Below are 13,760 nucleotides of genomic sequence, written 5' to 3'. Positions count from 1 at the left end.
TCTCCAGGTTCTGGCACTTGGTTCTCCAGAATCTTCGTCTTGAGGCATCGTCTCTGCCGCCTGCAACCCCAGGGTCCCACTGCTTCCACAGTGCGGCCCTGCTGTCCCACTCGCTTTCTTTTTTGGCACTGCCCTTTGCCCTCCCATGGAGTCCTCTGTTTACTCTCCCTTCACTTCCAGTCACCCATAGGTCACCCTCCCTCTACCACAGTCACCCATTTTGTCCCCTCGCTCTTCACCTCTCCCATTCCCAGAGGACTCTGCGGACAGAGATGCTGTGGACCCCCCGGCCAGGGTCTGCTCTGGTGAGAACCCTCAGTCCACCTTTGCCCCCTCCTCCGGGACACGGGAGGCAAGTTTCCGCCCCGTCCTTTCCCCAGTGACAGGACTTGGCGGCGGCCACTGCCGGGGAGGCGGAGGGAGGGACGGCCTGGCTCCCGAGCCCCCTCCTCTGCTCGCGAGCTCGCGCGGTCTGTCTCTCTCCGCAAGTGCGGAGACGCGGAGGAGGAGGAGGAGGAGGAGGAGTGGAGGAGGAGGAGGAGGAGGAGGGAGTTGGGGGAGGATCTCCATTGAAATAAACAACCAGGCAGCAGTTATTAACACGGGAACATGGCGGCCGCAGCCTCAGCTACAGCTTCGGCGGCGAAGGTCAGCGCCGACGGCAGCCGGCACCTGACGGCGTGACCGACCGGAGCCGGTAACCGCGCCTTCCCTAGGGGCTGCGAGGGCGGGTGGGAGGCAGGCGGGGGGCGCCGCGTCCCCACCCCCAGCCGCGACTGCCCTTCCTGCGCGGAGCCCGGAGGAGCCGTGCGCCTCCGAGAGGGCTGTTTTTGTGTGCGGGCACCGCTGCCCGAGTGTGCGGAAAACGGGAGTTGCATCCCGGAGGCGCCGCGGAGCTGGGGAGTTGGGGTTTGGGGGGTGGGGAGGGCGGGAAGCGGCGGGGAGACGCGGAGTCCCCGGGAGAGAAAGGAGGCGCTCCAGCGCCTTGCGAGAGCTCGGGAGACGAGTCCCGGAGCGCGAGGCGGGCGGAGGCTGCAGCCCGCGGCGCAGGCAAGAGGTGAGCGCCGAGGCGCGGCGGGGAGGCCGGGGGCGCGGGCGCGGCCCCCACTGGAGGAGCGAGTGCCTGCCGCCCAGACCGGTGCGGGGTCGGAGGGAGCCGAGGCTCCGGCTCTCCCGAGGGCAGCGCGGCTGAGCTGGGAAGGTGAATCCCCAGAAGGTGCATTCTTTGAGGGAAACGCTTTGCGGCTGCAGCGCAGGGTGGGAGACGGGCGAGGGGAAGCAGGACTCGGGAAGTGCTGGGGGTGTGTGAAGGTGAAGCGGAGTGTCAGAGGCGGCCGGCGGGATGAGCCTCTGGGAGGAGGAGGTGGAGAAGGAGGAGGAGGGGAGCCCCGGCCGGGCAGGCGGCCGGGCCCGTGTCAGCGCCGAGGGCGGGGGGCGAGGGGCGCCGCGCGCCGCGGGCGGACGGGAAGGAGCTGCAGCGGGCGGGGCGGCGGCGCGCTCGGCCGAGCAGGCCGGGCCGTGGTGGGGGCGGGGAGCCGGGGGCCGGGCCGCGGCGGCGCCGAGCTGGGCTTGCCCCTGACTTAACTTTCTGGGTGCGGGCATGTGTGCTGGAGGCGCGCTGGGGCCGGGGCCGGGGGCGGGAGGCGGTCCGGGAGGTTCCGGGTTGGCTCGCCAGCGCCCCCTTTTCTCTCCCCCTTTTCCCCGCCCCTGAAGGGACAGGCCCTCAGGGCCCCCGGCGGGAAGCGGGAGGGGCCCTTCGGCCGGCTCGCGACGGTCACGCCCCGGTCCTGGGGACACGCCTCTCTAGGGCCCCTTGGGGCTACTGGGGGAGGGGGCCGGGGTCGTCGCTGCGGGCTGGCGCTCCCCGCCCCCCGCCCCTCCGGGGAGTCCCGGAGGCGCCTCTTCCGAGATCGGGGGTGGGTCGGTCCCTGGTTAGATGGTCCCTCCCTCTTCCCCCTCCCCCTAGTGGTTTCCGGGGCCTGCGGGACCGAGGGGCGGGAATCGGGGACCGGAGCCCCTTCAACCGACCGGGAGCTGGAGTGGGTCTAACGCCTTCTGGGTCCGTCACTGGTAGGGGAAACTTTCCTAAACCTGAGACCAAGCCGAACACCCTCCTCCGCCACCTCGTCCTCTAATCCCACTCCCACTCCACCACCTCCAACGCCTTCCCCTCCCACCGACCCGAATCTTGCTGAATCTGACTGATGGGGCAGTGAGCCAATCGAAGGCGGGGAGCTGACCTGCCGGGTGTCGGTAAGCCAATCGTGGAGACCGGAGGAAGAAAGGGGGCGGGGTTTCTCCCGGACCAGTTGGAGCAGAGTTGCAAGCGGGGCGGGGGAGTCATGGAGACGCCAAGAGCCGTCCACTCTGGTCCATCCCTAGTCACCCGTACCTTGATCGGTGGGGTAGTGTCACTTACACGGCGTCTGGTTTGTAAGAGGTGCACGTAGAGGTACACGAGATACTGTATTTCTCTTGTACCGCGAGAGACGTTGTCTGAGATACGACGAAGTCTAAAGCCACTTTAGGATGTGGCAGTAACTCCCGTGGCCCGGTTCTAAAATGGCATATGTTGTAGTGATTATGTTCTGGACCTCAGCGCCGGGTTTACCTGCTGAGGATCATAGAAGTTACCCGTTTGCCTGTGTCTCATTTTAATCAGCCACTCCAGCATGGGGAGAATGAAATTTAAAAGGGTACCCTGAGAATGAAGGCATGGGGTAGTCTTACGTCAGCTGATTATTGGGAGTGTAAAGCATCTTTGTTTGTAATGGCTTCACTGGTTCCTTGTGTAATTAGACCGCCAGTTACCAAAGTGCATTTGAAAGTTTGGCGTTTGGGGGACGACAGGAAAAAAAAATGTTGTGGTTTATGGTATGCTCCCCCCCCCCCTTGCTTTTTCTTGGGTAAACAAAATGAAGTTAGAAACCAAAGCATCACTGAAACATTAAGCGTGGGTTTTTAAGGAGCAAAGCTAGTCAAAGAATATTTGTCTACAGAAGAAAAAAAAAGTCTGAGTAAAATGTAGTTTGCCAGATTACTCCCACACAAAAGATTCCTAAAAATAATTTTAGTTTTCTTAAACACTGCTGAATAGTACAGTGTGTGGATACTTTTCTGGTTTATACAAGGTTAGGAGACATCTTTGGTTGTTTTAACAGTTGCGTTCAGTCAAGTGACTTTCTCAACTCCTGACTTTCAGGAACAGAGAAGGTAAGTCTTGGCTTTTCTGTAAGGAGCCCAGGTTGCTCGGCAGGAATAGCAGTCTTAAAAAGACAGCAGCTGCTACAGTGCTCTTGTGTGTGTGTGTGTGTGTGTGTGTGCGCGCGCCCGCACACTCCTGTTCTTTGTTGGTGTGTTTAGTGCACCCTGGCAGCAGAAATGCTCCTTTTCCCAACTGGAATTTGTAGAATCTTTGGGAGTTCAAAGAATGAACAGTGTTAGATTAAGAATGAATCCATTCACTTTTGGGATAAGCATCCCATGGGTTTAATTTTGAGGCTTTTAAAAATATATTTTATGGGCATGAGATTTATGTATCTATCAGGTTTTCAAGTTTTCGTTAATGTTTGGTTACTAAGAAATAATTGAGAATATGATTTTAAGGAACAGCATTCTGTTGTAATATACCATTTTAAAATGCATGTGAATTCCCAGTCAAGTATAATCTTGGGTGTTCTTGTAGACATAAATTAATTGCATTCTGCTGTAGCCCTTGAGGTATTATTTTAGTGATAAAAGAGTCAAAACTGAGAAGATAAAACAAACATTTCTTTAGATTGTCGGAAGTAGGGAGTGTTATAGACATTCAAAATTTAACAACATTCAACTCTCTACCCCCATCATTAGTTACTGATGGCCACTCTGATGCACCTCCTTCTCTCTGTTTTATATGATTAAGAGCAACACATTATTTTACTCATTCCTTCCATCAAACCTTGAAAATGTTATCAGATTCTTGGTTGCAGAGGCAAGCGAGTCCCCTAATGCCTGGTTAGGGGGAAAAAAAACCTCTCAAGCATATGGACACATCTAGAAAAAGATGTGCATCGTCAGCTGTGATTCCATTGTGTGCTCGCTCAGACTGGATCTGAGCCTTCTTCCTCCTGGGAATATCCGTCTTAACAAGAGGAGTTCTTTGACTTTTAGATGTCAGGATACTGAAGCAGAGGTAGAAAAGGAGCTCACCAATTATGAATTTAAATTTTTTTGGTAATTAATATTTTTAACTACCTGCATTGGTTAAATATAATTTAGGGTGAAGTTAGCTCAGTGTTAGTAAAGCATTTTACCGGAAATATAAAATTTAAGGAATGGAAGAGATCTTGGACTGTGGTATACAATTGGATAAAGGGGTAATGCTCCCTGGTTGCCTTTTTCTATAGTTGTATCTTATTAAAGCTTTCCTGGTCTCAGTGGAATCAAGGATCTGTGAGCAGGCTTCCATTACACACCCTATATTTAAGGATTCAGTACCTTAGCGGTTTCAAATCACATCAGGTTGAAATGTGACCCATAAGTTGACAGCTCTGATTTCTTCGAAAAAAATGTTTTTGTTGTGTTGGATTTAAAGCAGTTCTTTTAAGCAGTCCTTCTTAGAATGTTGGGTAGGGAAAAAGAAAAAGAGTGGTTTCTTTAAACAATTCTAGAAGATTAATTTTCTGAAATGCACAAGTGTGTCCTCATTTGATATTTTGACCATTTTGTCATGATAGTAATTATATTTAAAAGCACAGCTAATGTTTGGCTGTTGTTAGGGAAAAAGTAGAAATTATTACCTTTTTAGTATTTTGGGTTTATAGTTTTGTTGGGTACTGTGTTGTTACATGCTTTATTGATGTTAAATGAAAAGAGTAGGAGGGAGAAGATAAATAACTGCTTTAAGCTGTTGGTCTTTCATTGTAGTGAATCAAAAAATCAGCAGCAAATCAGTGACTTTTACACTAGTGAAATAATATTGTGTACATACCAATAATGTAAGCCAAATAAAGGAAAGCAGAACAAAATCTTTTTTTTTTTCCCTTCATATTTCAAACTAATTTATTTCTGTGCTTTACTTTTCTAAATAAAAAGATGTTAGTGTTGGTGTGTTTATTTCCGTCTTTGTTTTAAAAACTTCTAGGTGGGTTTAGGAATTGCTAACTGTAGAAAGAATATCATGTCATATTACCCTCTAAAGTCTATTACAAAGTAATGTTTGGAAAAGCTACAAATTCGGTTATACTGTCACCCCCAATTTGGACAAGCAGAGAGAGAACATATACTTTATGGGCCCTACATGGTAATTTCTAGATGGAGTTGAATGTGACTGCTATGCATCTTTTAGAAAACATTTAAAGTTGATCATGAAAAGGGGTGGAAATCTTAAAGGTAAACTTCTGCTTTTGAATATCACTGGAATTAAAAGACTAGATAGTCTGCAGGTAGAATATAATACTTTGCCCCCAAAACCAAAAGATTTTATGTGATTACCCATGAAATTCTTGCTGATCATCAACCATATTTCTGGCACCAGTGGCTGTGATGACATAATACATTGTGGAAATGTTGATTCTAGGACAATGTTCAGTTGGTTTTTTGGGTGGAAGTTTCTAGAGAATAAGTGATCAGGGAACCTATGGTAGTGATTTACTTAACTGATTTTGAGGCTTTTGGATATACGCACATACTTTCAAGTAATGAAGAGAGGAGGGCTGCATATATGTAGATGTTATTAACAACTACTTAAAAATTCTAAAAAAAAAAAATGTGACCAGTCATCAGTTGATAGATATGTGTAAAATTGAAGCTGTTAATTCTGGTAGAATTAATGCCTAAAGATAGTTCCGAACTGTTCTTTCTTTATAGCCAACTTAAATCTCATTTGGGCTTTTCATTTTACTTTATTTTTCAGCATCTGGTATTGAATCCGGGGACTTTAAACCCTGAGTCAGATCCCCAGTCCCTTTTATTTTTTATTTTGAGACAGGGTCTTACAAAGTTGCCTAGGGCCTCACTAAGTTGCTAGGGCTGGTTTTGAACTTGTCATCCTCCTACCTCAGCCTCCCAAGTCCTGGGATTACAAGAGTGTGCCACCAGGCCTGATTTTGTTTTGGTCTTTTTAGATCTTTGCATTCTTGCTTCCTTTATGCATTGTTTCATTCATATGTTCACTTAGACATTTTTTGCTTATTTGAGTGTCCTAGCATTGGCCATGTACTTGAATAATAAAAACCGTGCATTAAAGAATCAAGTGATTAAAGGGGGAACATAGAATAGTTGATGATGCTTTTTTTTTTTTTCTTTTTAATTTTTATTTATTTTTTTGGTTGAGGGGAAGATGGAAAGGGAAGTGTTTGCCTTAAGTTCAGTTTCTTTGGTGCTTAAGCTCTGTTGTGTGTGTATGTGATTTTAATTATGGAATGTCAGCAAATTGTGCTTTGATTATGTATGTGAGCTCTTTTTCCTGAAAATAGAATTATTATATTTATAATTTTTAAAAAGTTGTTCAATGTTCCCTTGACTGATTAGTGTATTAAGTATATTTCCTTTCATAAAGGTACAAATATTTATAGTTTTATTTCCTCTGAAATCTGTTGCATTCTCTCTATCCCTAAGTCCTGTGTGGTTTGTGGTGGAAATGGAACTTCTCAGGTAGTTGAAGGTGATAGAGTAGCATGTCTGGGACCTCCCATTCCTGTGGGTTGCCTGTGCACTGTTGCAGCTTTAGGGATACATATTCTGGGCCTTCACACCTTATCTTTTTAAAGGAAGGAAAGCTCATGTTCAGAGAGAGCCCTGCATTAGGTGTTCTGCTTTGGTTGTCAATTTTCTAGATGTGGCTTATTTTGATCTCAACTAAAATGCCTGCATTGGGAGAGTAATAATGATAAAAGCACAAATGATGATAACAACTCAACTATTGAGTTCCAGTAACCTGATAGTCTTTTTGATATGTGCTCATTTTTTCATTCCTGTCACTACTCTGTAAAATAGAAGTTATCCACCTCCTCCCCATCCACCCCATTTTTTTTTTTCCCAGGAGATAAGTTTAAAGGGGATTAGGTTATTGTGCCCAAGGACAAAACTTTTTGGGGAAAAGTTAACCTTGAACAGTAAGTGGGGAAACAGGTCATAAACATCATAGTGAATGGTGAGTCTGAGCATGTCTTATTTGGAATTTGACAAAAGCAAATATTTGTAGGACTTTAAGGCTGTCAGTCTAGTTTATAGTCCATAAGGGATTTGATTCGTTTCAGTCCTACAAATTATGTCATCAAGTATCTTCCAGACTCTTGTCTTAAGGTGGGCCTCTACCTGGACAGAAGTTATTTATTTTAAGACCAAGAAGTATTCTCTAGCTTTTGTTGTCCTCAGCCCAGATTTTAACCCTTCTTGAAATTGAGTATTCTTTCCTGTCATTTACTTTTCAAGAAATAAGAACTACAAGGTATAATAGTTAACATTTACTAGAAACCTAGTGTGGAGTTCAGGTGTCTTTGTTGTAAACTCTGGTAGGTTGGTTTCTCCCCATAGTGCCCTGAGGTGGTTGTTCTTGTTATCTCAGGAAATGGAGGCACTGAGCTGTCAAATAACTTGCCAAAGGTCACATAGTCACACTACTGAAGAGGAATTTGAACCCAAGCAGCCTTTGCTTCCTTAGCCCTGCCTCCTTAACTGGAATTGTTGTTAGCTATTAGACTCTTATCCAGTGCTTTGTTGAGGTAACATAGATCAGTAGTAGTCCCCAGTAGTGAAAGGGAAATGGGTAGGAATGTATTTTGCAAAAGCGTATTTTCACTGCCTATTGTTCTCACAATAGAAAACTTGATTGAGGGGGTGTAGGTAGAAACTAGGCAGAGCACACTATAGGGGAGATAGATTTGGAATGGAATAAAAAGCTGATACAGATATTTGTCTTATTTCTTTAAAATATATTTAATTCAGACGTGTTAACTGTTGGGTACAGATTGTGTGAGGATGTTTTGCACTCCCATGTAGCATGGATGACTCCGTGTTGAGATATTGTAGTCCCAAAAGAAGCTGATAATATATTCAGTCATCTGACTTCTGCTCTGCTATTTGTGGAATTCTTCTGTCTGCTCAATTATTTGCAGGGAGCCAGGAGAGCTTTCAGAGAGCTCTTATACCTATGCACATGTGAGGTTCTGCCTGCACTGCTTGTAATGTTCCAGCTGCTGGAACTGAAGACCTATTTTCATAGATCACAATATAATACATGGTGTTTTCTGTTATTTGTTTATGTCCATGTGAAATGTGATCCCAAACTGTCCAAGGCTTAACTTGGAGATTGTGAGTGAGTTCTGGAAGTTCCTGTTGTCACTAACTGATCTGTGCCCATTGAAGTACCGTCGAAATGAGGATTGTCTTTTCTAGAAGATCATCCCTCTTATAAAAGCAGCCTTTGATTCAGATGTGAAACAACTTTCATTGTTTTGATGTTACAGTAGCATTTGTAATGATATTTAATATTAATTTATCTTAAAATTTCTAATTCTAATGTTAATATGCTTTAAAGTGAAAAGTTTTATTATCAGAATGCAAATGAAAAAATTGAATTGCATTATCTTCAGGGGTCCTATACCTTGAGCCATTTGTAGGCCATCTTTAGAGTTAATTAAAACATTTACATAGTCTTATGGGTAACAAATTTAAAAAATACATTTAAAAAATTTTTTTTACCTTTATTTTATTTTTATATGGTGCTGAGGATTGAACCCAGGGCCTCGCACATGCTAAGCAAGCGCTCAACGGCTCCAGCCCCTAAAAAATACATTTTGATGTGCAAGAATATGTGTGTGTATGCTCGTTTATTTATTTATTTATTTATATATTTATATGCTAGGAATCAAATGTGGGGCCTTGTACATGCTAAGCATATACTCTGCCACTGAGCTATAGTCCCCAACCCCTAGGATATATATTTTTATAATAGGAATATTAATAAGTATAATGTTTAATAGGTAGTCACCTCTGTGTGGTTAACATTGGAACATGGAAATTCTTTCACATATCTTTTTAGATCCCTAAATTAGAAATATAGAAATTCCTTACCAAAATTCTAAACTTCAGGAGCATATACATTTCTGCAAATTAACATAACTTTTCTTGGAATTAGAGATGCTGGATGTGGTGGTTAAGGATACAGGCAATGGGGTTACAGTGCTTGAGACAATTCTGCTGTCCTGCACCTGCTATCTTGAGCCTGCAGAGTGTCATGCATGTCCTATAAGCTCTGCAGCCCATTAAAACTAAGCTCCAGGCACTGACTGCTCATTGTTTATGACTTTGAATTGAGGGTGTATTGATAAATAATGGTATAATTTCTTGACTGCTTCAGTTTGTGTTTCACTCTTTATAGAAAATTTCTCTTCTGCTTCCTTTTGTCTTTCTTTCCTGAAATTTTTTCCCCTCTAAAAGTTGAAGATGGAAGATGGGTGGTAGTGAAAAGAACACAGTTAAGATTACAGGAGAGTTGGGTGTGGTGATGCACACCTATACTACCAGCAGCTTGGGAGGCTGAGGCAGGAGGATCACGAGTTCAAAGCCAGCCTCAGCAACTTGGTGAGGTCCTATGCAACTCAGTGAGGCCTTGTCTCCAATAAAATACAAAAAAAGGACTGGGGAAGTCATTAAATGCCCCTGGGTTCAATTCCTGGTACAAAAATAAAATAAAAAAGAATACTGGGCATGTCTGTTACTGTCATTAAGGATTTCATGTAGATGATCATGATTTGCAGTTTCCTTCTTTATCAAACAGATTTGCCCTGTTAACAGCATTTAGTTAAAAAGCTAGCTCTTAGTTAAGAAAGCCATTAGGTAGTGCTGGGTTAAGTTCACTTATTAGTCATTGGCTGATTTGCGGGATGTTAGTTGCTGGACAACATTGTGGTCCAGCAGACTGGGACTGAGCCTCTTTTGTTTGGTAGGATTATTACACTCACCAGCTTTTATGTATTTTATTTTCCTCTTTTAAGGATATTGTTACAAGTTCTTAATGTTAGATGTCTTGAGAATACTCATTTGGTCCAAAATGGTCAAAATGGTACATATTGGAATCTTGAGATGATTTAAGATGGTGAAAACTATAAACCAATTCCTAAAACTTAAGAACATTTGCACCTTTGGAGTTTCTCATAGTGTATTGTATTTTTTATTTCTGTAATTTCTGTTTTGAGACTTATTTTATGTGTTCTTATTGCTATTTTAAGTCTTATTAATATCTTGATTTCTTAAGTCTTTTCCATACAGGGATGATATAAAATTTTTCTTTGAAAATATTAATTTATTGTATTCTTTTTTTTTAAAGAGAAAGAGAGAGAGAATTTTTCAATATTTATTTTCTAGTTTTCGGCGGACACAACATCTTTGTAAGTGGTGCTGAGGATTGAACCTGGGCTGCACGCATGCCGCTTGAGCCACATCCCCAGCCCAATTTATTGTATTCTTTACCACCAGAGACTTCTAAGTAAATAATACAAATAATGGAAACTAGCAAAGGAAATTGAAGTCACATGAAGATCTTTCCCTTATTCTGCACACTACCTTTTATATTAGCAAAGGGCACATAGAATTAACTAAGAATCCTAATGGAATGGATGACTCTTAAGTTATAAGATATAATACAACAAAATAACATGATATTTGCTATGGACTGAACATATGTATTGAGGATGACACCGCTCCCCCCCTCCAAAAAAAAGTCAAGAAAATATCTGGGCATTGAAGGGCATTGGAAAACAAAACTGGAGCATTATTTTTCTCTAGTTAAAGGACATTTACATAATCAACAGCAGCATTCTTGCAATCATTGATAAACTCATTTTTTTAATATTTATTTTTTAGTTGTAGTTGGACACAATATCTTTATTTTATTTATTTATTTTTATGTGGTGCTGAGGATCGAACCCAGGGCCTCACACGTGCTAGGCAAGCACTCTACCGCAGAGCCACAACCCCAGCCCCTGATAAACTCATAATATTTTCACTTGAAGGAAACATTCAGGAGAGAAGAGAAATAGGAGATGAAGGAAGCCCAAATTGTAGCTTGAGGGGGCAGTGGCTTTAGGCAAGAATTAACTGGGCCTAGGCATACCTGTTCAGGGTCTGTTGCTTCAGGAGTCATGACCTATCACCTGGAGAGGCACTGCCTTTTATCTTGTATGTATATGGGGAGGGGTCAGCCACTGGGACCTTCATGTGGAGAGGGGAGAGAGGATAAGGGAAACCCCGTGGTAGATGGAAGATGGTGCAAATCCCAGGGGTTGAGGCACCTGATGCTCATTTGTACAACAGTTGTTTACTTGCTCCACCAGAAGCAGGCCATCTGTTAAGTATAGAGCCTTCTGATCTGCATCCTTCCTTTTGGGGCAGGATGACAATGCTGATGACCTGCTTCCTTCAAGCACCATGAACCCCAGAGGCCTCTAATCTCATGCTCTGAATTGCTAGACTAAACATTTGGGGGACTCTTGTTTTCAGGGAAGATGTGGGGCACCACTTAACAAAAAAAGGGTGAGATAAGCCTAGAGGAAGGGAAGGCCTTTTGGGACTTCTGGTTTTCTGAGGTTGAACACTATACTTTACCAGGCTTGTGCATCTGTGGGCTGTTGGAGGAGTAAGGGGAAGCAGTGCCTTTGCAATGAGCAATGAAGGGAGTTTTCCCTTTTCTGTCCCTTTCCTGTTTCTCACTGAGCTTCAGGTAAGTCTGGGAGCCATATAGCAGATTTGAGTGTCTGCCCCAAGTTTTCATAGATGTTTACTCTTTTCAATAAAGGGATTTGGATTAGGTGAATAGCTCAGAGGTATAATACTTGCCTAGCATGTGTAAGATCTTGGGTTCATTCCCCAGCATCACAAAAAAGAAGTGTGTGTGTGTGTGTGTGTGTGTGTGTGTGTGTGTGTGTGTTGCCGGGGGGATTTGATTTAAGTGTATAATGAAAATAAACAAAAATAAATACATTCAGAAAGAAATTGGAGATGGCCTAAAGTGAAACCCCTCAGGAGTGTTGAGCCAATGATGTAGGAACCTAGGTTAAAAAGACCAAGCAGATGGAAAATACTAATGCAAAGAGGAGCTATGACTAAAATTTGTAAGTTAATGAAGGTATATATAGAGTATAAAGCAAGAGTAGTGGGCACCTGACCTTGCAGCTTAAAGGAGTTTTAGGGACATACTAGAAATTTATTTAAAGTTATCAAACTGAGTAGGCAGCTCATGGTACTTGCTAGTTAAGTGAATGAACAGTATATAGTTTATTTAACGCTTAGATAAATATATGGATGACTTTATAACATGTAGGTAAAACAGATGAAGACTTTTGGTATACATTCTTTGAAGTTTAATCTCAAGGAGAGAGACCATGAACTAAAGTGCTTTGACTAATCTGGTATTATAGTTTTGTCCATTTTATCCTGCAAGTATGCCTTTAATGGCACATATTGGCTTGTCTGAATGATTCAAGAAATTGTACTTTCTTATTGGTTTTCTAAAATTGGGGAGTTTACATACTTACATACATGCATACATAACACATATTGCTTGGCGCGTACACACACACACACACACACACACACACACACACACTTCTTCTTTCCCCCAGATAGTTAGTAAGTCACCTTCTTTGCTGCAGGTCATTAATAGACTGATCTCCAAATATTCACTTTCTAGTAATGGAGTTCCCCACTCATAATGGATGAAAGCTCCAAACACTTTGTGGATGAATCTATCATGAAATCAACTTTTTCTGTTTCTGCTATTTATATGAACCTTTGTACCTATTAGTGTACCTTCCTGGGCTCCTATGAACATCTGTTGATCATACAAATTCTTGTTCCTTGATTTGCCTAGAGAAGAATGAATTATTCTAAAGTTTAGGAAGCATTCCTTATTTTAGGAGTTTATATTACTAATCTCAGTTAATACCAAACTGATCAATCAAAAGAAAAAGAGAGTCTAATAATATTCAGAGGTTATTAGTAAATTGCTTAATATATTAAGTATAGATTTTATTAAAAGCGTTATACAGAATCGATAAATACTTACATTTTTGGCTTTGTCACTTTGGTAAAAATTGAACATTTTTTTACACCTGGACTTATTAAATTTTCTCCTGTAGAGTATTTTGACACTCTGGTGAAAAAGAGGGATTAATAATATCCATTTATAGTAGAGAGAGGAGAAAAAGGTAAAGAAAACCTTGGGGAAATTCAGTAGTTCTAGAAAGGTAATAAAACAAAACCAAACACAAAGAAAGTATACCAGGGTTGGCACTTAAATATTTCTACCGAAGAAGTGATAAAAGAGAGAATGAAAAGCATCACTTGAAGGGCTGTTTTCTCAATAGATAATGAAATTATACAGTGATCCAAAGAGCAGAGCCCTTAGAGTCTACATTAATATATGCTTGTGACAACACTTGTAAAAATATTCTCATCCTCTCCAGATTTCTACTTTAACAATAATTCCTTACCGGGTGGGATCATTTTATTTGCAGAATAAGTCAGAAGACTATGTATCTTCCTGTCATCTATTCTCATTCTGTCACCAACCAATCATGTGTTAAGTAGTAAAAACTATGTATGACTCAGGTGGAACAGCAAGGTGGCACTTCCCAATGTGCAGAGTCATGTGTGTCTTGTTCCTAATTCCAGTTATGCTTTAATAATGTGTAAAAAGAGTGGCTAAATAACAACTCTTTCATTGCTTTTATGTTTTTATTTCCTGAAATGAAAGGTTACTAGCTAGAACGTGTTGGGGA

The 13,760-nt window shown here is 42.6% G+C and overlaps 1 protein-coding gene across 5 annotated transcripts in view; it reads left to right on the top strand.

The window, feature by feature from the left end:
* The first annotated feature begins 247 nt into the window (after positions 1-247).
* Ncoa2 (nuclear receptor coactivator 2) overlaps positions 248-13,760 on the top strand; it is a 262,018-nt gene continuing 248,505 nt past the window's right edge. For 3 of the 5 annotated variants that reach the window (XM_076836324.1, XM_076836323.1, XM_076836318.1), the window contains exon 1: positions 571-697. The gene's annotated coding sequence lies outside the window, so the exon portion shown is untranslated. Of the gene's footprint in view, positions 306-563; positions 698-13,760 lie in introns of those variants that run through there. The other 2 variants (XM_076836320.1, XM_076836321.1) reach the window with 2 other exon arrangements.

The sequence above is a fragment of the Callospermophilus lateralis genome, chromosome 16 (genome assembly GCF_048772815.1).
Source record: "Callospermophilus lateralis isolate mCalLat2 chromosome 16, mCalLat2.hap1, whole genome shotgun sequence".
Classification (NCBI taxonomy): Eukaryota; Metazoa; Chordata; class Mammalia; order Rodentia; family Sciuridae; genus Callospermophilus; species Callospermophilus lateralis.
This window is presented reverse-complemented; position numbering and strand designations above follow the sequence as displayed.